Below are 21,641 nucleotides of genomic sequence, written 5' to 3' on the forward strand. Positions count from 1 at the left end.
GGATCTTGCGCCGGAGTCCTTCCTACCCAGACTCCCAACTAACACTTGGGTTTTCAGCCTTAGCTCACTCTTGAAAAATAACTGGAACCTCCTGTTCCTGAGCCATCTGCTGCCCATATCAAAGGTCCAGTGATCAAGTCCCTCCATTCTCCTGTGGGAGTGAGGACCCCTTCTTGTGGTCCCCAAGCATCTGCTCGATGAATTCCCCCGACCTCCTCCTTTGGCTTTGGTCTCACCTGGGGTATAAAAATGTTCTGAAAGGAAGTCTCCATGTCTGATGCATCTGGGCATCACCCCCACTTCCTGACACAATGTTTTCACACAAGAGCCTTTCAGCACATATGTGTGGAATAAATGAAGGAACTCAGAAGACACTGAAGCTGAAATGAGTAGACAATTGACTTTAATGCCCAAGAGAAAAATCAATCCATCACTTAAGATTGCTAAAAAAAAAGAACAGAAAAGAACCAGTCCACCCATCCTTTATAAATGGAAATTTATATTTCAAAGTTTAAAAAAATGAGTCAAAAATGGAACCTTGATGTAGTCTGATAATTATAAAACCAAACATCTCTTTGCTAAGATTTTTGAATTCCAATCAACTGTGAAAGTTTCTTGGCTTGTCTCACATTTGGGTTTGACATCCTTAAAATTAATCGGCTGAGCATGGTTTATAGCTCACAAAATTCTGGGAAGAATGCTATATTTTTAACTGGGCAATTTTACACAAATTTTCCTAGAACCAGCTCAATGCTGGCGTGTTACCTCTGCTCAATGTGATCTTCTTATTCCCCCAGACAGAGGGGGCTAACTTGTTCCCCCAAAGTTACTTGTTCAGGATAAAACTCCTCCTGTAAGGCATTCCTTCGAAAGAACATATATTGTTACAAGGTATTTCCCCAGCACTGAAGGTCAAAGGCTTACTTTAGGATTCAAAGCCCTCCCTCATACCTCTCAGGGTGAATGCTTTTGTGAACATCTAATTTCTATTTTAAGCTTTTGGGTCCATGTGCCACTCAGTGACAAAGACTTCCCTTTTTGATTAGAAAAATGATTTTAAGAAAAATCACGGAAAATCAGGATGGGGTCCATTTTGACTGTAGCAGAAGAAATCACAAAATTCCTGTGGTTATTATGCTATGGCTTGATTGACCTGCTAGCCCAGGACCCACTTTAGGAAGTTGCCCCGTGAACAGCTTTTATTCATGCATCAGGCAAGACTCCCTTGGTTACATGAGTTGGAAACCTGACTCAAATTAGTGAAAAAATGAATAATTTTTTGGCTCTCATAATCAAAGGGAAAGTTGAGATGGATAGGGTGGGACAAAGTCTGGGGCAGACTTGGGTTTAGACATCTGGAGCTGGGAGGCTGTGGTCCTCTCTCTCTCTTTCTCTCCTCTCTGTTTTGTTCTCTCTGGTTGGCTTTCTACAAATGGCTGCAAATATGGCAGTTTCTGGCATCGTGTCAGAGACAGCCTGAGTCTGGCCGGCTCTAGGCACAGCAGGAAATCCTGGAGAAGAGCTTAGTTTGGATCCCTTGGGTCATAGGCTCTTCCCTGGATTAACCCATGGAGATGGTGCTGGAAGTTTCTGCAGAAAAACGACAGCTCTCTTGAAGCACATGGTGAGAGGATATCAAGCACATGGTAATGAACACAGTATTTTCCTTCATAGTGTCCTAGCCTGGAATATGTTAGTGATTGGAGGTGAACTGTCATTTAGCTTTAGATTTACTCTCTCTCTCTCTTTTTAAAAATTTTTTTCAGTGTTCCAGAATTCATTGTTTATGCACCATACCCAGTGCTCCATGCAATACATGCCCTCCATAATACCCACCACCAGGCTCACCCCACCGCCAACCCCACTTCCCTCCAAAACCCTCAGTTAGTTCCTCAGAGTGTACAGTTTCTCATGGTTCATCTCCCATTCCAATTTCCCCCAACTCCCTTCTCCTCTCCATCTCCCCATGTCCTCCGTGTTATTCCTTATGCTTATCCAAATAAGCGAAACCATATCATAATTGACTCTCTCTGCTTGACTTATTTCACTCAGCATAATCCCCTTCAGTCCCATCCATGTTCATACAAAAGTTGGGTATTCATTCTTTCCGATGGAGGCGTGATACGCCATTGTATATATGGACGATATCTTCTTTATCCATTCGTCTGTTGAGGGCATCTTGGTTTCTTCCACAGTTTAGCGACTGTGGCGATTGCTGCTATGAACATTTGGGGGTACAGATGGCCCTTCTTTTCACTACATCTGTATCTTTGGGGTAAATATCCAATAGTGCAATTGCAGGGTCATAGGGTAGCTCTATTTTTAATTTCTTAAGGAATCTCCACATTGTTTTCCAAAGTGGCTGCACCAACAGTGTAAGAGGGTTCCCCTTCCCCCACATCCTCTCCAACATTTGTTGTTTACTGTCTTGTTAATTTTGGTCATTCTAATTGGTGTAAGGTGATATCTCAATGTGGCTTTGATTTGAATCTCCCTGATGGCTAGTGACGATGAACATTTTTTCATGTGCCTGTTAGCCATTTGTATGTCTTCATTGGAGAAGTGTCTGTTCATGTCTTCCGTCCATTTTAAAAAAAATTTTTTTAAATATTTTATTTATTTATTTGACAGGCAGAGATCACAAGTAGGCAGAGAGGCAGAGAGAGAGGAGGAAGCAGGCTCCCCGCTGAGCAGAGATTCCGTCCATTTTTTGATGTGATTATCTGTTTTGTGTGTGTTGAGTTTGAGGAGTTCTTTATAAATCTTGGATATAGCTTTAGACTTTCAAGACTTGCTACAATGGCATTATTGCACCAGGGGACCGAGCAGGGGACAGAGCAGGGGAGGGGTTGCATCAATATGTGAGTGCCAGGTGCCTGGGAAGAGTGAGAGGGGGTACCTAGCCCACTGCATATGCTTATTTCCCATCCTTGTCCCTGAGCTTGGGGTTGGGAGGAGCTGAATCTGGAGAATTAGGTGTTTATAGCCTGGGGCAGAGAAAGAAGCCAAGGCTGGAAATCAGGCTGAGGCAAATCTGGTTGTAGGGGCTCAGTGCTGGACCTATCCTGACATTGTCAGGCACAGCTGTCACTCACTTGTTCTGCAGACAGGGAAACTGAGCCACAGAAGGCTGAGCTGAATTGCTGGAGACCTGCGGTTTGTTAGTGGCAGAGAAGGCTCTGGGGCCTCATTCCCTCTTTCCACGATGCTACTCGAGGAGGCTTGAAACTGGCACTGGGGTGGAAGGAGGTATGCCAGCCGTCCTCTGGCTGTGGAGTCAGTGGAAACCTCAAATCCTCCTCTTTGGTTGGGCTTACAATCCTTCTTCTCTTGAAATAGTAGAATTGTGTTTCTGGAGGATTTTACATTAGGTTGCTTCTGGAATCTCACGTGGTCCCTGTCCAAGGAGGTGCTCTCCAGCCTCTCAGGCAAATCTGTGCATGTAACCGCTTATGCTGGTGATGGGCTCTGCAGGGGGCAGACTCCCAAGCAGGCAGAAAGCCTCGAGACTCTCCCTTCCATCCACGCTCCATTTCTTCTAGGATTTGATTTTTATCTTATGGACAGAAATGCCTGTTAACTTGCCTTGTCTTTCCTTTCTCCATGCCTTCCAAGCATCGGCAAGCATGGGATTAGATGAGCAGGACTATCTGTGCAAATTCAGGAATGCTTACCTCACTGGCTGGGAAATGACCTTCAGCTCATGTGCCGTGACCTTAGACTCCATCCCTCTCCACTCTCACCTAAGGAAGGTGTTACTATTTGCCTCCCTAGTTTATGTCTTTGTGGAGATTAATGTGCAGCTGATGACAATGCGTTGTCCTTTTATCTGGGGAATAGCGTGATTTTTTTTTTTTTTTTTTTTTTTTTTTATAAACATATATTTTTATCCCCAGGGGTACAGGTCTGTGAATCACCAGGTTTACACACTTCACAGCACTCATTGGGGCCAATTATGTGGAAGTGGGATTCTTCTTTTCCTACAATGCTATAGTCTTCACATCTCTATGTTATTTGTCAAATCTACTGATGCTTGTTGGGAAGACCCTTCCTCAGTCTTGAACAATATCCTTGGGTCTCTGGAGTGGGGGGTGTCAGCTGTGACCCCAAAAAAGGCCTTTTCAAGTGTGGAAGGCTGTGAGGCACCTTTGGACTTGCCAGGGAATCGTGGGCTCATCTCAAATGGGGATAAAGGTCATAATGATGGGCTTCTGGGTTCCTTTAGCTCTTTTAGTGCTATCCTGTGGTTACTATGGCGATGGGGTTGGGGGCGGTGGTAGGGAGCCTCTCTGGGGAGGATTATATAAAATGGACATAGGTTAGCTCTGGTCTTCTCCAGCTGGCTGTGACTCATTCCATGTCCAAAGTGTCCACCCATAACCTCCCTTAAGATTCTCACAAACTAAATGGGTCTCCCTCTCAACTGAGATTCCGTGAACGACGTCAGGTGTAGGTCAGTTGTGTTATTTACATTATCTTTTCCATCATCATGGACTTATGTTGAATGAGAATGGTATTTGAGGAGAAGCCATTCTGCATTTAAAAAATGAATTAAAATTCTACGTAAGTATATTCTTCCACATCATATCATAGCATGGATAGATGGCTAATTCATTATGAGTCTATCTGTGTGGGTTGATTTTATGTGTTTGCTGGTTTGGTGAAGACTGCAAATGGCAGATGGAATTTATCAGAAGAAATACCAAGGGAGAGGTACAAAAGGAAAATCAACAGAGACAGTCTTTTGAGAAGATCCTCGAAGCCTGAGAGGCAGCCAGGTAGAGGAGTCTCGTGTGTGACTGAGCGGGACATAAATGAAGAGCAACAGGCCTCTACAATCCCCTTTGGGCCTCGCATTACTCCTTGCAGTCTGTCATCTGATATATATAAACACAGCTGTTAGACCTGAAAGAAAGTTCAGAACTGATGTAATAGGTCTGTGCTGGTCAGGGGTTGGTACGGGAAAAAGAAACAGCTCTAGTTCGTGTGATCCATGATGGGGATTTAGGAGATGGGGGAAGTGGGTTGGGCTTGGAGCTGGGCCTCCAGGAACCGCTCCCAGGACTGCCTAGCCTCTCCTCTGGCCCATTCTGGAAGGTGGGGAGCCAGGGGCTGCACTGGAGAGCCTGCACCCTCATACCCGGGGGTAGGGAATGTAGAGGGGGTGAGGAGGGACAAGGACACATTCCTTAGCTACAGCCTGGGTGCTGGGATGTGGACTCAGGGTGCTGTCACTCTCTTCACGACTTCCCCTCAACTTCTAGGCCTGTGCTGGGGCACGGGGATGCCCAGTCCCACTACCCCTGCCCTCATGACCCCTTGGCACGCTGGAAGCTGGAGTTTCCCTTAGAATTATACCTGCTACACATATTGCAACCTCTCTCCAGAAGAGACAGCAGCTAGCATCCCAGGATAAGCCTCCAACATGGGTGCAGGTGTGAGCCGTTAGCTGCTGACACCCACACTGGCTGGCTGGGGCAGGGCCCCCCCAGCGCATGAAGGAGTCTGGGAGAAGGTGCCTAGCGCCTGATAATCAGCGAGCCAGCAGAAGGAAGACCAGCAGAGAAACCTTCAGAGGCTGCCTCTTCTTTTCTGATGTTACAGCAGCACATTGAAGAGGGGGAACCCACCCAGAGCCCTAAACACTAGCCAGCCTGGGAAATGGGATTTGTGCCTTTCTAACTTGGGCAGGAAGATCTGGGATGAGGCGCCAGGACTAGTTTAATGCAACGTTTCTGGGGAAGCTGAACTGAGAGACTCTGTGGCTTCTGAGATCCCTCAGGACTCAGGATCCTGGGGTGTTTAGGTCAGTGCTGGTATCTGAGGTGGTTTCCTCCTGGGACCAGGTGTCAGAGAGGAACTTGGACATTTCAGGGAGAATCTCAAAGCCCGGTGAGTAAGTGAGGAAATCACAGGAGACAAAATGCTCTCTCTAGTGATTTCGGGGGAGGATGCTGGAGCTTTCTGCCACCAGCTTCTAGAAGTTTCTTCAGTCATAAGCAGTGTTGGAGATGACCTAGTTACAATAGTAGGTACAGAAAAATATTACAGAGTATGGTTCCTGATTGAACAGGGATTTTTTATGTCGTTAAATCTTGTTCTAGGTGATGAATCACCTTTGCCTTTTAAATAATGTTAATTACGGGATGAGTAAGTCACAGGAATAAAAGATACACCAAAGGGAATATAGTCAATGGTATTGTAATAGGGTTGTATGTGAAGGATGGCAGCTCCCCATATGGTGAGCACAGGTGATGTACACTCTTGTCCAGTCACCGTGTTGCACATCTGAAATGAATGGAACATGCGCGTCAACCACACTTCAGGTAAAAAAAGATACTCATTCCCAAGGCCAAGGAAGGTGTATTCTTAGGTATTTTGAAAGGAACTAGTCATATTCTTGATTGTAGAAAGGATCCACCGCAAGGGACACCCAGCACATGCTTGTCTAGTAGCCTCTGTGGGCTGGACTGCTTGGAACAGGAAGTTGTCACCAGAGTTGCCTGTTGGCAGCACGAGACGAGCCCTGGACACACGGCTTTCCCCGGTGCTGAACTTGCAGCCTCCAACCAGCCAAGTCCAGCAAGTGTCCCAGCTGCACAGGGTTCAAGTCTGCACCTGCCCTGGGCAGCGGGGACCCTATGTGGGTTGTGGTCTTCCCAGACGCTGCCTGGACAATGGGGTTTCTGTTCAAGAGCCTCTGCTGATTATTTCTTCATCTACAGGGAAACAGCACAGTCCAGGCCTCCCTCCCTGTCCCTCAGCCTCTGAGACATTCCTGGGGCTGACCCCCCGGGGCACGGAGAAGGGGTGAGGCCCTGCGCTGCGGGAGGGGAGCATTAGTGGTGGTAGAGTGTGCAAAGTGTGTGAGTGGAGGTGTCCTCCTCTGATTCCCCTGCGTGTTAATCAGGAACGGATGCTGGATTTTGTCAAATGCTTTTTCTGCATCAATTGAGAGGACCATGTGGTTCTTCTCTCTTATATTAATTTGTTGTATCACACTGATTGATTTGCGAATGTTGAACCATCCTTGTAGCCCAGGGATGAATCCCACCTGATCATGGTGGATAATCTTTTTAATGTGCTGTTGGATCCTGTTGGCTAGGATCTTGTTGAGAATCTTAGCATCCATATTCATCAGTGATATTGGTCTAAAATTCTCCTTTTTGGTAGGGTCTTTGCCTGGTTTGGGGATCAGGGTAATGCTGGCTTCATAGAAAGAGTCTGGAAGTTTTCCTTCTGCTTCAATTTTTTGAAACAGCTTCAGGAGAATAGGTGTTATTTCTTCTTTGAAGGTTTGGTAGAATTCCCCAGGGAATCTGTCAGGTCCTGGGCTCTTGTTTTTTGGGAGGTTTTTGATCACTGCTTCAATCTCGTTATTAGATATCGGTCTATTCAGGTGGTCGATTTCTTCCTGGTTCAATTTTGGTAGTTTATATTTTTCCAGGAATGCATCCATTTCATCTAGGTTGCTAAGCTTATTGGCATATAACTGTTGTTAATAACTTCTGATGATTGTTTCTACTTCCTTGGTGTTAGTTGTGATCTCTCCCTTTTCATTCATAATTTTATGAATTTGGGCTTTCTCTCTTTTCTTTTGGATTAGTGTGGCCAATGGTTTATCGATCTTATTGATTCTTTCAAAAAACCAGCTTCTAGTTTCATTGATACGTTCTACTGTATCTCTGGTTTCTACCTCATTGATCTCATCTCTTTGATGATTTCCCTTCTTATGTGTGGAGTGCGTTGGGATAAAGGCAGCCGGAAGGAGAGTGGCAAGCACAAAGCAGTTTGTTAAGGATACTACACTCTCAAGGCGGGAGAGGGCAGGCCCTGAGGTGGCAACTGTCCTGAGGTCACAAGGGTCTTTTCTTTTTATGGAAGTGGGGGTCTTGGGTCATGGACAGGACAGCACAGGACAGGCTCCTGCCTGTCATCAGGAGGGCTCCACACACAGGTCGAGAGGGGATCTTTTGACCCGACAAGGTTTGTACTGAGGGTCCTCACAGCCTCGTCCCACGGGGGGTGGCAAACATACTGTGTTATGCCACCTAGGGGGTGACCCTAGGCAGGGGTTGAAGAGGAGAGCTTGTATTCACACCTGTGGCTCTCAGTGGGTCAGCCCCAGGTGTTGGAAGCCACAAAGCCGGGATCAGGCTTCTGGGTGTACCTATTTGTTGCTGCCCTTGCCTGTGGCTCCTGTCTAACCAGCTGCCTGCTCTGTCCAGGAGCAGGTGTGGTCTCCTCCTGCTGTCTCCCCACCTTCCCTAAACTTGAAGGGGATAATCTGTGGAAAGGAGCACATGTCTTTACTCTCCATCCTTGGCTGTGAAAAGATCTCAAAGTCAGAAGTATCTGTTAGAAGGTCTCTTCATACTTCCCTGCATCTCACCGAGAGTCACAGGACAGAGAGCAGGGGTCTGGGGTGTTCGAGGCCAGGCTTTCGACCGAGGCCTGCTATGAACCCTGGTTTTTCTCACCTGCAAAATGAGGCCATAATCTCACCTAACCAAAAGAGAGAGAGAGAGAGAGAGAAATATGTATTTAAAGCCGTGGGGGTGGTGATATTTGGGAGAAAAGAGATAATGGATAACGTATATTAACGGGTTGTAAAATGTGCAAAGCCTGGCCATTTGTTTCTCAGGAATTTTCTTGAAACTCTGAGCAGGGAAATTGTCCGCGTGGCCCTTGTCCCTGTCCTAGAATGGGACCAGAGTCTCCCAGGCAGAATCATTCTGTACAGAGCTTTTAAACATAAGTAGCTTCACATTCTTGTCCTTTCCCTGGTGAACAGAGCTCTGCTCAGCACAAGGCCGAGAAGATGTTAATTGTTTTTATCCTTGAAAGGGAGGTTATTAAGAGAAGTCTCGATTCAGAAACTTCAAGGAGAAATGGGAGGGCGTGGTGAGGGTGGAGTTGGGGCAGATTGCATTTCCTGTTTTCCCTGCAGATGGTGTTGGAAAACACGGCAGGAAAACCATGGATACCCGCGTAAAAAAAATTCCAAAATTCATTCTCTTTACCACCAGGGGCCCAGCCCAAAAGGTGACGAGTGGAAGAGGTGGATTTCTTTTCAAGGGTTGGGGTTTGCGGGAGTCCAGCAAAAGGCTTGGAGGGTGAAGACAGCCTTCGGAGGGTGACATCAGCCTGCAGCAGGGGCCAGAAGCAACAGAGCACAGAAAGTCTGGTTTTCATTTACAGTTGGGTCAGGCCCACAGTGGGGAGAGGGAGAGGAGGGGTCGGGAGGAGGAGTGGGGAGGAGGAGGAGGAGAAGGAGGAGGAGGAGCTGGAGGAAGCCCTGACTGTATCCTTGGATCAAGTCCAGGGTTTGGAGCTCAGTCTTCCACCAAAGGCCGCTCAGTTCTCCTGCGCTCCAGCCTCCTGCGAGGACCGCAAGGGGTTTCCTCCTCCACCCGGAGCCCCGCTCTTGCAGAAAGGAAAGCAGACGCCGTCAGCCGGGAAAACCATGCGAACCTAAGTGAATAGAGAAGCCCAGGGACATACATTTCTTCAGATTTGCTCAGGGTAAGTGTGTGGTCCCCTCTGCCCGGGTTCATGGGCGAGAAGGAACGGTTTTAGCCCCGGTTGAGCGTTACCAGGGGGTTCTCGTGGTCACTCTTTTGGAGTTGGTATTCCGGACATGATTCTGGTCCCTGGAAGACTCAACTGAGCTTTCTTTCCCACTTTGGGGCCCCGGAGTTTCTGCAGCTTGGTGAAGGCCACGGCCCGCCCGTGGGCTGCAGTCGCGTGGCGCTGTGGGTTTCCTCTGCCCATCCTGCAGTGTTTCTGGGCTGCAGTCTGTTTGACAGTCTCTCCTTCTGAAACTTGGGGGAGGGGAAGAATTTGCTTTGTTAGCAGAAGTGTCTTCGCGAGGATTCGCAACTACCCTTTGAGCAGCTTTCTGGGGAAGATTCTGTCTGAATCTTCCCAAGTAATCTTCCCAGGTGGGCACATCAGGTGGGCCTTCTGCCCCAGGCTCCACGTGGACAGGGGCTGGTGGAGCACATCTGTTACCCTTGGGGGCTGGGGGCGACTCTGGTGCCCTGGCTCGGGGCCAAGTCAAGAGTTCCTCGGCTGGTACGAAGGGTTTCCTCTTTTCAGGAACCTGAGGTCACTGTTGGAGTCTCTGTCCTGGGGCCAGGGGTGGGGGGTTTGCATAAAACTGCTGCCGAGGCCAGAGGAGGAGAAGGCATTTGGTGTTCAGGCCACATGCCCAGTGGATAAGGCAGGGCTCCTGGGGCCGTGGGGCCCGCCCGGGTTGCCCAGATGTGGTGCGGGTGCCAAGTCGGACGGCCCAAGGCCTGTTCTTAAGCTGGGACACCCAGGATGGATGGTGTTCCCTGACAGTGGCCAGCTGGCCTTGGGGACCTGTTTCAAGTGTTAGAAAGTGGACCAGGATTGAAGCAGGGGTAGGGTCGCTGGGAGGAACCAAGGGAATCCAGGAGTGGGGGAGGGGAATAAAACCCACATCAGCATTTCACAGCCTGGCCTAGGAGCACACTAAGAGGCCGGTCTGGGCTCCAAGAACAAGCTGCTCCGAGCACAGGGGTGTGTCCTGTGCCCAGAGGGAGTGCAGTGGTGCTGGCCCATGGCAGCCAGCTCCTTGCCTGGTGCACAGCTATCCTTGTAGGATCTGAGGTCTGCAAAGGCACTCAGAGCCCATGTGGACTGATACTACTCCTCGACCTGGGATTCCCCCCACCTCCCAGAGCACCCATTCCCAGTAGTTCAGGACACTGAACAGAAATGACTTTAATTGACATCTAGGCCGCCTCTGGGGCTGGGGACCAAAAGGGTGGGACCTGTACTTGACTTTGTTCTTAATGTGGACTTGTTGCTGAGTGTGAAGGCACAGGGAGGGGAGGTGAGGGACTTTTGTAGGAGCTCAACGCAATGGTCATGTGGGCTTAACCATCTTTGTTGAGGCAGGGAGTTGCCATTACTGTGAGACTTATTTTTCTCTTTCCCTAGTCTGGCAGGGAGAAAACCAAGAAGAAGACATTGGGTGGAGAACAGGGTCTGGGAGAGGATGCCACAGCAAGGTGGAAAAGTGTGGCCATCCTGCATTTTTCCTATGGGGGAATTGGAGGGTGTGGCCACCCCACCTTCCTGGGAGGTGGCCAGGGAAGCCTCTAGAAGGTTAGCTCTTGAATCCCGCTCTGCCAGCTCCATCCCACCATGCTCGTGGCTCTTCTGATGGGATATATGGCCGAAGTCCAAACGAGGGGTCTTAAGGGCATTTTTGATATAAGATCTTTCTGGATAGAAATGTCTTTGTTTCCGCACTTCCCTTTATTCTGGCCACATGAGTGCCTTTTGTCATTTTCATAGCTTAGAACCTAACACATCGCCGATGATGAAGTAGGAAGAAACCCTCAATTGATAATCAATGATGGATTTGTAGTTTGGGGGCAGAGGGCTGCAGGGCCCACTGCTGTAAACCAGCTTGAAATCAGTCGTCTATCCCTTCTGGAAGTTGGTAGAGAGTTCCTGCCTCGGGAGCTTCCTGGCCGGGGAACTTGCTCAACCGGATAAAGCACAGTTCCGACCAGCCGCCCGCGTTGCCACCCACTTTTATGTGAAATTCCACAATTAGGGTTTAAAAGTTGCCAGCAAGCCACAAAGTCTGTGCCACGAGACTGTCCTGCAGGCATGCTAATAGCCTCAGCCAGTTTTCTTTGACAATTCGTTTTTGTCACTATTTAGTTTGGAGGAACCCGAGAGGATCTGTTATCTCTTGGAGGAGGAATCACAGGCAGCTTCCCCTTCTCAGTGGGACAAATTATACCCGGCGGCCCATGCCACCGATGCCACCCCGGGCCCTCGTGGTATCTTCGCCGTGGAAAGCAGGCAGGGAGAACCACTCCACTGTGGCACCAACAGCTGATGGTGTCAGGAGGGACCTGACATTTAAAGAAATCTCGTTAGCTGCTCTGGCTGAGGAAATGGAAGCCCAAAGTAATTCAAATTTTAATGCAGGGAAGCTTTAAAAAGTTCTGCTAATTCAGACAGACTTGAACTAGATAAGGACGCTTCTCTTCACCCTCACATTTCCAGATATGGTGTCTGTCTTTCCAACATAAAAATTCTGGAAGGTTATTCTCTGTTTTAAGGAAAAGATGCTGCCTTCTCCCTCTAAATCAAGGGGGATGCCTAACCCCTGCTTATGACACACAGCGTCCTGTTCACAAAGGGAGGCTGTCCACATTATCTTGATTTTTGAAAGCATAATTTCGAACATCTTCTGGTCTCATAAGTCTATTCTGGGAGAGAGATGAAATTTTGAGTTAGCACATTGACCCCCTGTAGCTTACTCTGAAAACGCAGGCTGGTTTTCTGTCCTCTAGAGGGCGGTGTGTGCACCCTTCCGAGCTCTGGCAAAGTCTCCAAGTGGTGGGAGTGCTTCAGGGTGTGGTTTCTGGGTTTGTAGGGAGTAGGTTGATAGTCTTCTCAGCAGGGCTCAGGGGTAACTTTAGACTATTTAAACACACATCTTTTAAAATGTGACTGTAATACCTGAAGTGGATATACATTTAGAATTTTATTTTTTTCTATGCTCAGGTACTGAAGTAAAATTATGCCTTGAAGCGAGGCATTTTGCACGCTCAAATAATTTCATTACAAGGGCGTCAGTCAAGTAAGAACTTATAAAAGAAACATTTTGCTCCCATCCCTAAGAAAAGTGTAAATTAACAGTAGGTTGTTTCAGAACCAAAGCAAATTTGCATATTGAGGCCATGCTGTCTCCATGTAGGACTTTTGAACTTTAAAACTGGCAGGAATAATGTGAAGGGGAACTGATCCAGTAATTCCCAAACTTTTCATTACCAGCCCTCTGCTACTTGCTCCTGAGAGGCAACTTAATTGAACAAGTTTTAAAAAATTCATGGGGTGCCTGGGTGGCTCAGTGGGTTGAGCCTCTGCCTTTGGCTCAGGTCGTGTTCTCCAGGTCCTGGGATCGAGCCCCGTATTGGGCTTCGTGCTCTGCGGGAAGCCTGCTTCTCCCTCTCTCTCTGCCTGCCTCTCTGTCCACTTGTGATCTTTGTCAAATAAATAAATAAAATCTTAAAAAAAATTCACACAGACTCATTACAAACGTCCCGTTTTAAATTAGACGTATCGTTAGCTCAGATTGTTAGCCCGAGGCCCCCACCGTTGGGGTCCTGAAGGACAGGATGCCAGCTCAGAGAGGATGTCCCTAACCTTCTACTTGGTTCATGTGTTCTCATTCATTCAAGCTCAATGAGCCGTGCTCTGCTCCATGGGCTGGGGAGCTTAGAGATTGAGGGAGGGTACAGGAATGACTGAGACATAGACCTCACCCTCTGTTTGGCAAATATGTGATTTCCATTCGGCTATTTTAAATATCAAAAAATTACTACCTGGGTGGATGCTTTCTCCACACCCTTGACATTTCAGGTGAAAGAATGGAGCACAGAGAAGTGAATGACTAGTCTGAGATCACAGTGTTAGTAGCAAAGCAAAGTCAGCATTTCTGGGTACTCTTGCCCATATTAAATTGAGTTCGTAAGCAGATACCCCAAGACTGGGAATATCAAGGGAGCAGAAGTCGTTAGAGAATATTTTAGGATATCATATGAACAAAGGCACTCCTTCCTATTGACCAGTCTTCTATGGAATAGTATATTATAAGTTTACTTAGCAGAGAGGTAATTGTTTAAAAAAATCTGGAAAGAGGAGAAAAAATAAGACAAACAGGAAAAGTTCTGCCAAACCCTTTCCCAAAGGCAAATTGCTAGTCTTTTGTAGGAGTCTGGCTGCATCTAGCAGAACATGATCCTGCTGTCCTCCTCCTGAATTCTAAGTCTCATGAGATACAGAGAAATATTCATGAGTTAGGAACGGTCAGTGGAAATCATGGTGGGAACTAGTTCTGTAAGATTTCCCTGGTGTGCACTATATACATTTATTTTTCATGGACCCAGGGCATTGAGCATTGGCCACTGGAAGGAAGAACTCATGGGTCAGTTTAATTGGAAAATTAAAAATTGAACAGCAGCTGTAGATGACTCAGGTCTCAAGGGAAGCCATTCCAGGAAACTGGTTTTTCTCTTCTGGAATCTTCATCAGTTGATTCAGCACTCCCGAGCCAGCACCCAGAGCTAGGGCCAGCTCGGCCGAGGCTCACACATTGCCCGATATGCCCCTGGTGGGGGGCTCTCTGTTTCTTGTGGGGGCAGCAGGAGACCCATCCCTGGTCAGGCCCAGGGAGACAGAGGGAAGGAAATCATAGCAGAACCTTACACGTAAGAGTGTAGGGAGATTAACTGATCATTACTGATAGAGGGGTAAGGAAGTAGAATTTTTCCAGGCTATTACACTAAATCTGGTGTTGATAATATTATATTAGAGGTTTTGACTTAAGTTTTTATAAAAAAAAGTCTACTTTAAATAATTTTCTCTTTCAGATTTGATCATGAATCAGAGCAGAAAACAAAGATGTTTAATTTTTCCTTGCAGTGTGAGCACGTTTTAACCACTTTGGGTAATTCCTCAGTGGAACAGCATGGTTTTGGAGAAGCCAGGAGCCCCCAAAGTTTGTGGCCAGGAAAGGCAGAGAGGTGGCCAGAGGCCAGTGCCAGCCCAAGTAGCAGTCTCTCGGGACACGACGCTGGCATGGGCTGGACGTGTGTGCAATTTCTTCTGAAGTGTTTTCGAAGGCACTCTCTCTCTGCTTTAACGTCAAATCCCATCTAGTCTCTGCTAAATGTTTATCGTTAGCAGGAGAAACGGGGAAAATGCCGTGTCTGGCTGCCTGGTCTTGAAGAGGGCAGAATGTTTTCTACACATGAGTGGTGGTGTCGAGCTTTTCCAGCTACCACTGATGTGGAACTTTCTGCTTCGTGGTTATTATCTTGGACCTTAGTCATAGGTTTTTTAAATAAGTTTCCACGTATCTGGCAGCTCACCTGGAGGCTCTTCAAGTGGCCTTTACAGGGGGAAAGAAGCTAACGCTGATGGTGCTTAGCATACTCTTGCCGGTGGCCTCCTTCAGTGGGGAGGCTGCGTATGGGGGGGACATCCCATCCCTCCCTTTCTGTATTGCCCTGTTTAAATACAGGAGCTGCTGAATGGGTATCGTTTTACTTGACTTTACCAGGAGGAGCCAACAATGAAAGATCTAGACTTGGCCACTGAGTGTTTACAAGGACACTGTGGGTGGCAGTGAGGCCAAGCCAACATACATCATCAGAAGAGCTAAAATTTCACTCTCGCAGGAAACACGTTCAGAGCCTGGGTCAAACAGATAATGTCTCAGACCTATGTATGTGTGGCTGATGCCCTCTTCCTTTGGGCCTTTTCATAGAATGGAAAGATGAGCTTCAAGTTGTAAAATAAACAGTTGAAAGACTACCTTTAGATTTAGAGGGGTTTTCTCTGAGATGTTCCAAAGCATTTGCTTTTGAGGATTCCCCCAAAACTCTTTCAAAGGGCAGGGATATATTAAATTCCACCCTCTTCCTTCTATAATGGAGGACCTAATAGATTCTCTCTTCTCTTCCTTCCTGGTGGGCAAGAACGAGGGCCCCTTTCCCAGGATTCCCGCCAGAAGGCAAGGGGAGGGAGAGAAGGAGGCCCGAGAAGACAGCTCGGGCTGCCAGCTTGAGCCCCCAGGGTTTCCTGATGTGTGATTTCTGGTCTGCAGCAGAGAGGCCACACGCCTTCCTGGTCATCAAGGATTTCTGTAGCTCCCACTTTAAATGGGACATCAGGAGTTAACCGAAATCCTAGAACTTGTAGGAGGGCCAGACTGATTTTAAAAAGTAGTGCTCACAGAAGAATGAATAAATGCCCTCAAAATGGGGCCTCTGGATATATTTAAGCTTTTGTTTCAAAATTATTTCCTTGTGTGCCTGTGTGTGTGTCTTTCTTAAAAAAGATTTCCAGAGACGGAAAGCGAAAAAGCTTTTGAGTAGATGTTATGAAAACGAATTTCATGGAATTGCAGAATAGCTTGGGGGAAGTCTTTGGAATATGACCCAGTAGGATGGCAAGTTGGAGGTCTATGGAAAGCCATCTTTGAAATGAGAGATGTCTGTAAATTTCAACTGGACAGATACAAAAAGGAAAAATGCAGCTCAGAACCTTCTCAGAACAAGGCAGAGTGATGAAAGGAATTGCTAATGCCAAATGGAAAGATAAGAATGCAACTTTAATGAAGTTCTATGATCGAATCCGCTGACTTCTGGACCCAGAACCTATGACACAAAGAAGAACCTCACCGCACCCAACCCAAGGGTCTCAGGCGGCCAATTCTGACTTTTCTTTCATGTTTAAAACAAGAGCAGCAGGCAAATGGATCCTCCTGACACAGAATCTGTCCCCAGAGAAGTCTATTTTTCCCCCAGAAGAGATAGGGAGTTTCCTTGGGATCTGGGCCAGACCTGGCACCGTCTCTCAGGGTTTTCAGGGGATTTTCCCATGGGCTTTGCAAACACAGACTTTGGTTAGGATTCTGGGTAGGATTCTGGTTCTATCTTGTTTTATCCATGTGGTCTTGCCTCCCCTGCTTTCAGTTTCCAGCTATAAAATGAGGGGGAGGGGATGGAAGCAGTCATTGGGTTGTTGGGTGGAGGGCATGAAATCCCATGGGTGAGACGGAAGTGCCATAAATACTACTCGGGCTCTCTTGCCTCTATTTTCTGGGGTTGGGGGGAGGGTGATGAGGGAGGGGCTGCGTCTTTCTCCCTTGCTAAAATGAGCAAGCCCACTGATCATTTGGGAAGATGATGTTTGACATCTTTTAAAAACTTCAGTTTTAAAAATTGGGACTCCATGACATGATAAATAGAATAGACTTAATTGCAAACAGACACATTAACAAATATCCAGCAGCTGGGCGAGGAACACTAAAGCCACATGACTGGCTCCCAAGCATGATGGCAAGAAAATGTGCGGGACCGAAAGCAGTTTTCCCACCTGGGGATTCAACTTGGCCAAACCACGTGAGCTCATCAGTCATGAGTGTGGCTTGGATAACACAAGCAACGTCTCCAAAACAGGAGTTTTCCGCATCTGTCCTCCCTCCCCTCCCCTCTCCTCCCCTCCCCCTGTTCTCTTCCAGTCTTCTCCTCCCCTCCCTTCCTTTTTTCCTTAATATCTGGGTAGATTTTAGAAAACACAATTCCTGTGCACTGTACACTCATTTCATTATTTTGTGTCTCAATGGGCAGCACTTCATTTATGGGGTTACTCTTCTAAAGATGAGTATCTTGGAAATCAAAGTTTTTATATGTCATTTTCAACCAATTTCAGGTTCATTGTCCTTAGAGAAGAGTTGGAGTAAGTAATGTCTCAGGAAGATGTTAGAGATTTCATCTCATTACAGTTTAGATTTTTTTTTTTTTTGCGCTTTATCAAAGATGAGAAAATTATTTCGGAATTTCTCAGTAGAGAGCCTACTCCATGTTCAACGTAGGAGAGGACCCGAGGACTGTAAGAAGTCAGATGTGACACTGTGTGAGTTGCAGGGATGGTTACAAAGCCATTAGTAAACTGGTGAACACAGTGTACCCATTTGTGAAGGCTGCTGGCAGGGGCCTGGGGTCCTCCTGTCCCACACCCAGCAGGGAGTGAGCAGATCTTATCTCCCTTCCTGCTTCCCCCCCCCCCCCCCGCATGAATTACACGGTCCAGTGATTTCTGCTGAGGCCCTGTGATAGTCTCTTGCTCTCATTCTTAAACAAAAGCACTACTTAGAACCTTGAATCTTGTGCGTAGATCAAATGTTTAAAAAGGTTAAGCTAGACTCCCTGAAAGATTCACATTAAAATTTTTCACTGAAGCGGTGGTACTATGGTACTTAAACTTTAGTGGGGAGGTAGAATAGATGCTTCTAAAATCACACGCGGACATGGATCTTATCCCCAGAAAACCCCAGATACAGTTGTGTACACGTTTGTGGGAAGTTGACAGGTCCTGTGAAATTTCTGGATCCATATTAAAAAAATGTTTTGACCAATTACAGTATTACAAGTTGTTTTAGAAAGGGCTGCCTGGAGTTTTGGGAAGAATCCAGTAGCATTTAAATAATATGGACACACAATTTTCCTATAAAACTATTTTCTAATAGGATGCTTATTGATGATAGAAAACTCCAATGTTTAATTTTAATAGAAAGAATCAACAATAGTACACGTACAATGTACTTTTACATTGTTCTAATGTGTATATCCCCAGGCGCCTGGATGGCAGTTAAGAGACTCTTGATATTGACTCAGGCCATGATCTCCAGATTGTGAGATTGAGTCCTGTGTTGGGCTCCATGCTGGCATGGAGTCTGCTTGAGGTTCTTTCTCTCCCTCTTCCCTTTCCCCCCTCTAAAAAATGTGTATACCCTCAACTGAGAACACAAACATATAAATTAAAACCTTGCATTTACTTTTTTTTCCCCCTGAAGAAAAATTCAGAAATAGGTCTAGCAGAATGTGGAGAAAAGGAGTTATGGCTGGATGAAAAAATCTGGAAAATTTCCAGGGTAGAACATCGGCTTGAGGGATTCCTAGGTGGTGGAGGAGGCAATCTTGGGGCTGGGTTGGAAGGTCATCCTCAGTGGAGAAAGTAGACCAATCAGGCAAGTGGTACCTGTGGGAAGTGCCATGAACACTAGCCAGGACTCAGTTAGGACTTGGGGACACCATGGCACCAAGAGCCAAGCACTGCGGGCTGCCCTTCTCCACTGTATTGATCCATGTCTAATGCGTGTTCACAATTTCAAGCCAAGATGTTTGGGTTGTGCCTTTGAAATGCTGCCATTGTGACCACTCACTGTCACCTTACTGTAAGAAAGAAAGGATGTCCTCTTAAAGACTGGCCTCTTGATCATCATGAGAACAGATTTTTCTTCACAGTGTTGATATGTTTTCAAGAGAAAATTGTATCAACAGGTGGTTCTCTTTTTAAGCTCTCAGAAGTGGAGTCACAGGGTTGATTTATCTCTTTGTTGGCTTTCCTTGGAAATCTAAAGGTGCAGTGGATCTTGGAATCCACTCTCTTTTTTATAGTTTTGCCTTTCTCCATCTAGTCCACCAACTTTTAGCCAGCTGGCTGAGAGCCCACACTCTGCGTCTTGCTGTTCCTCAGAGCTGGGCCAGAGATTTGAACTCCAGCTTCTCCCTCTGGGCCTGACACGTGGTGGGCAAAACTATGGGCCTCAGCTTAGGTTTTCTTTATGCTCACTGCACCTGTGTCCTTAGGTGGAAGCCTTCTGAGGGCTGCCTCTTGGTTCTCCTTGGCCCTCAATTCTGTCTTGTTGAGTATTCCAACTGGACACTGGTCTCCTGCCAAGGCCACCTTACTACATAGACAGACTTTCCTCTGCTATTATGACTTGTGTTTCTCTATATAACACTGACAATAGCAGATCATCCTTAATACTGGCTTCATTCACAATGTGGGGAAGATGGAGTTCCTGCATTGTATGGTGGACAACTGTGAACAGAATCATTGGGCCATCTCCTAGGGCAAGAGGAAGGTCAAGCTGGAGAGGTCAACAGGTGCAAAAGCTTAGGCATTTCCTGGAGCTGATTTAAGAGCTCAGACCGTACTGAGGGCAGAAATAATTTTTGCACCAGGTCTCACTGTTATATCAGATTCTTTTTTACTTTCAAACGACTCAAGTCTTGTTCCCCAAACCTTAAATTTTGCTGCCTGATACATATTTTCTTCTTCCTTTCCAAGTATTATTTATGGGAGAAAATAAACATTATACTGATTCATTATAGAGGCAAGGAAGCATGTTTTAAGAAAATGTTTACTTGGATTTTGTTGCCATTTTAGCTCTTAGCTATGATCATATCTCAAAAAAAGTTTATATTATACCTGTTAAATCAATGGCTACATTTAAGGGGCACATTCTTACCCTTACTTTTGAAAACAGGTGATTTTTCCTGTCCTTTCTTAAAAATTGTGGTAAAACACACATAGCATAAATTTACCATCTTAGCCATGTTTCTGTAAGGATTTTTAAAATTTATTTTTGAGAGAGAGAGAGAGGTGGGGGAGGTGAGGGAGAGAAAATCCCAGACTCTCCTGTGGATGCTGAAGTGGGACCCAATTTCTTGACCCCGAGATCATGATTCAAGCCAAAATCAATCAAGAGTCAGATGCTTAACCCACTGAGCCACCCAGGTGCCCTCCATCCTAACCATTTTTAAGTGAACAGTCCAGTAATGTTAACTATATGTTCCTTGTTGTGCAATGAATCTCTAGAATTTTCTCATCTTGCAAAACTGGAACTCTTTACTCATTGAGCATCTCCCCACTTTCCCACCCTTTAGTGACCACCATTCTATTTTCTGTTTCTAACGGTTGGACAACTTCAGATACCTCCTCTAAGTGGAATCTTGCAGTATGTTTCTTTTTGTAACTGGATCATTTCACTTCTCAAGGTTTCCACAAGCTTCGTTTCACAATGACTCATATGATAGGATTCCCTTATTTTTAAAGGCTGAGTAATACTTCACCACACACATGTCTCACATTTATCATTATCTGTTCATCCATCGGTGGACATTTATGTTGTGTCTACTTCTTGGCTGTTGTGGCAAATGCTGCAACAAATTTCCATGTGCAGCTATTTCTTTGCAATCCTATTTCAGTTATTTTGGATGTATGCCCAGAAGTGGCATTGCTGGGTTATATGGTAATTCTATTTTTAATTTTTTGAGGACCCTCCATATCATTTTATATAGTGGCTGGATTGTTTTATATTCCCACCAGTAGGACATCAAGGTTCCAATTTTCCAACATCCTTATCAATTATTATTGTTTTGATATTCATTCTAAATGGGTGTGACGTGATATCTCTTGGCTTGATTTGCATTTCTCTGATGATGAGTGATATTGAGTATCTTTTCATGTGCTTAATGGTCATTGGTGTATCTTCTTTGGAGAAATGTCTATTCAAGCACTTTTCCCATTTTCAAGTCGGATTATTTGCTGTTGCTGCTGTTGTTGAGTTGTGGGAGTTCTTTATATATTCCGGATTGAAACCTTTGTCAGATATGGAGTTAGTGAATATTTTCTCTTTTTCTGTATGTTGATTTCACTTTGTTGATAGTTTCCTTTGCTGCGCAGAGTTTTTGTTTCATCAACTCCCATTTGCTTTTGGTGTCATATCCAGGAAAACATTGCCAAATCCAATGTTATGAAGACTTCAATATTTTCTTCTAGGAATTTTAGAGTTTCAAGTCTTATGTTTAGATCTCTAATCTGTTTCGAGCTAGTTTTTGTAAATATTATAAGATAAGCATCTAATTTTGTTCTTTTGCATGTGGATATTCAGTTTTCCCTGCGCTATTTGTTGAAAACTGTCCTTTTCTTATTATTTAGACTTGGCGCTCTTCTGAAAGATTGTTTGACAATATACATGAGGTGAGGGTTATTTCCAGGATCTCTGTCTCTTTCCATTGGTCTATACGTCTGTCTTCATTCTAGCACCATTCTGTTTTAAAGACTGTAGCTTTGTAATATGTTTTGGAATCAGGAAATGTGACACCTCAAGTTCTGTTTTTCTTTCTCAAGATCATTGTAGCTCCTTTGGGTCTTTTGAACACCTTATGACTTTAGGATTTTTCCCCCTTATTTCTACAAAAAAAAGTCATTGGAATTTTGATAGG

At 45.8% G+C, this 21,641-nt stretch overlaps 1 protein-coding gene across 7 annotated transcripts in view; it reads left to right on the top strand.

Annotated features, from left to right (window-relative positions):
* Positions 1 to 8,981: 8,981 nt before the first annotated feature.
* COL6A3 (collagen type VI alpha 3 chain) overlaps positions 8,982 to 21,641 on the top strand; it is an 81,606-nt gene continuing 68,946 nt past the window's right edge. For 2 of the 7 annotated variants that reach the window (XM_004743674.3, XM_004743675.3), the window contains exon 1: positions 9,246 to 9,525. The gene's annotated coding sequence lies outside the window, so the exon portion shown is untranslated. Of the gene's footprint in view, positions 9,526 to 21,641 lie in introns of all 7 variants that reach the window. The other 5 variants (XM_045066871.1, XM_004743676.3, XM_004743677.3 and 2 more) reach the window with 5 other exon arrangements.

This window comes from Mustela putorius, unplaced genomic scaffold (assembly GCF_011764305.1).
Source record: "Mustela putorius furo isolate JIRA1106 unplaced genomic scaffold, ASM1176430v1.1 tig00003869_pilon_pilon_pilon, whole genome shotgun sequence".
NCBI classification, from domain to species: Eukaryota; Metazoa; Chordata; class Mammalia; order Carnivora; family Mustelidae; genus Mustela; species Mustela putorius.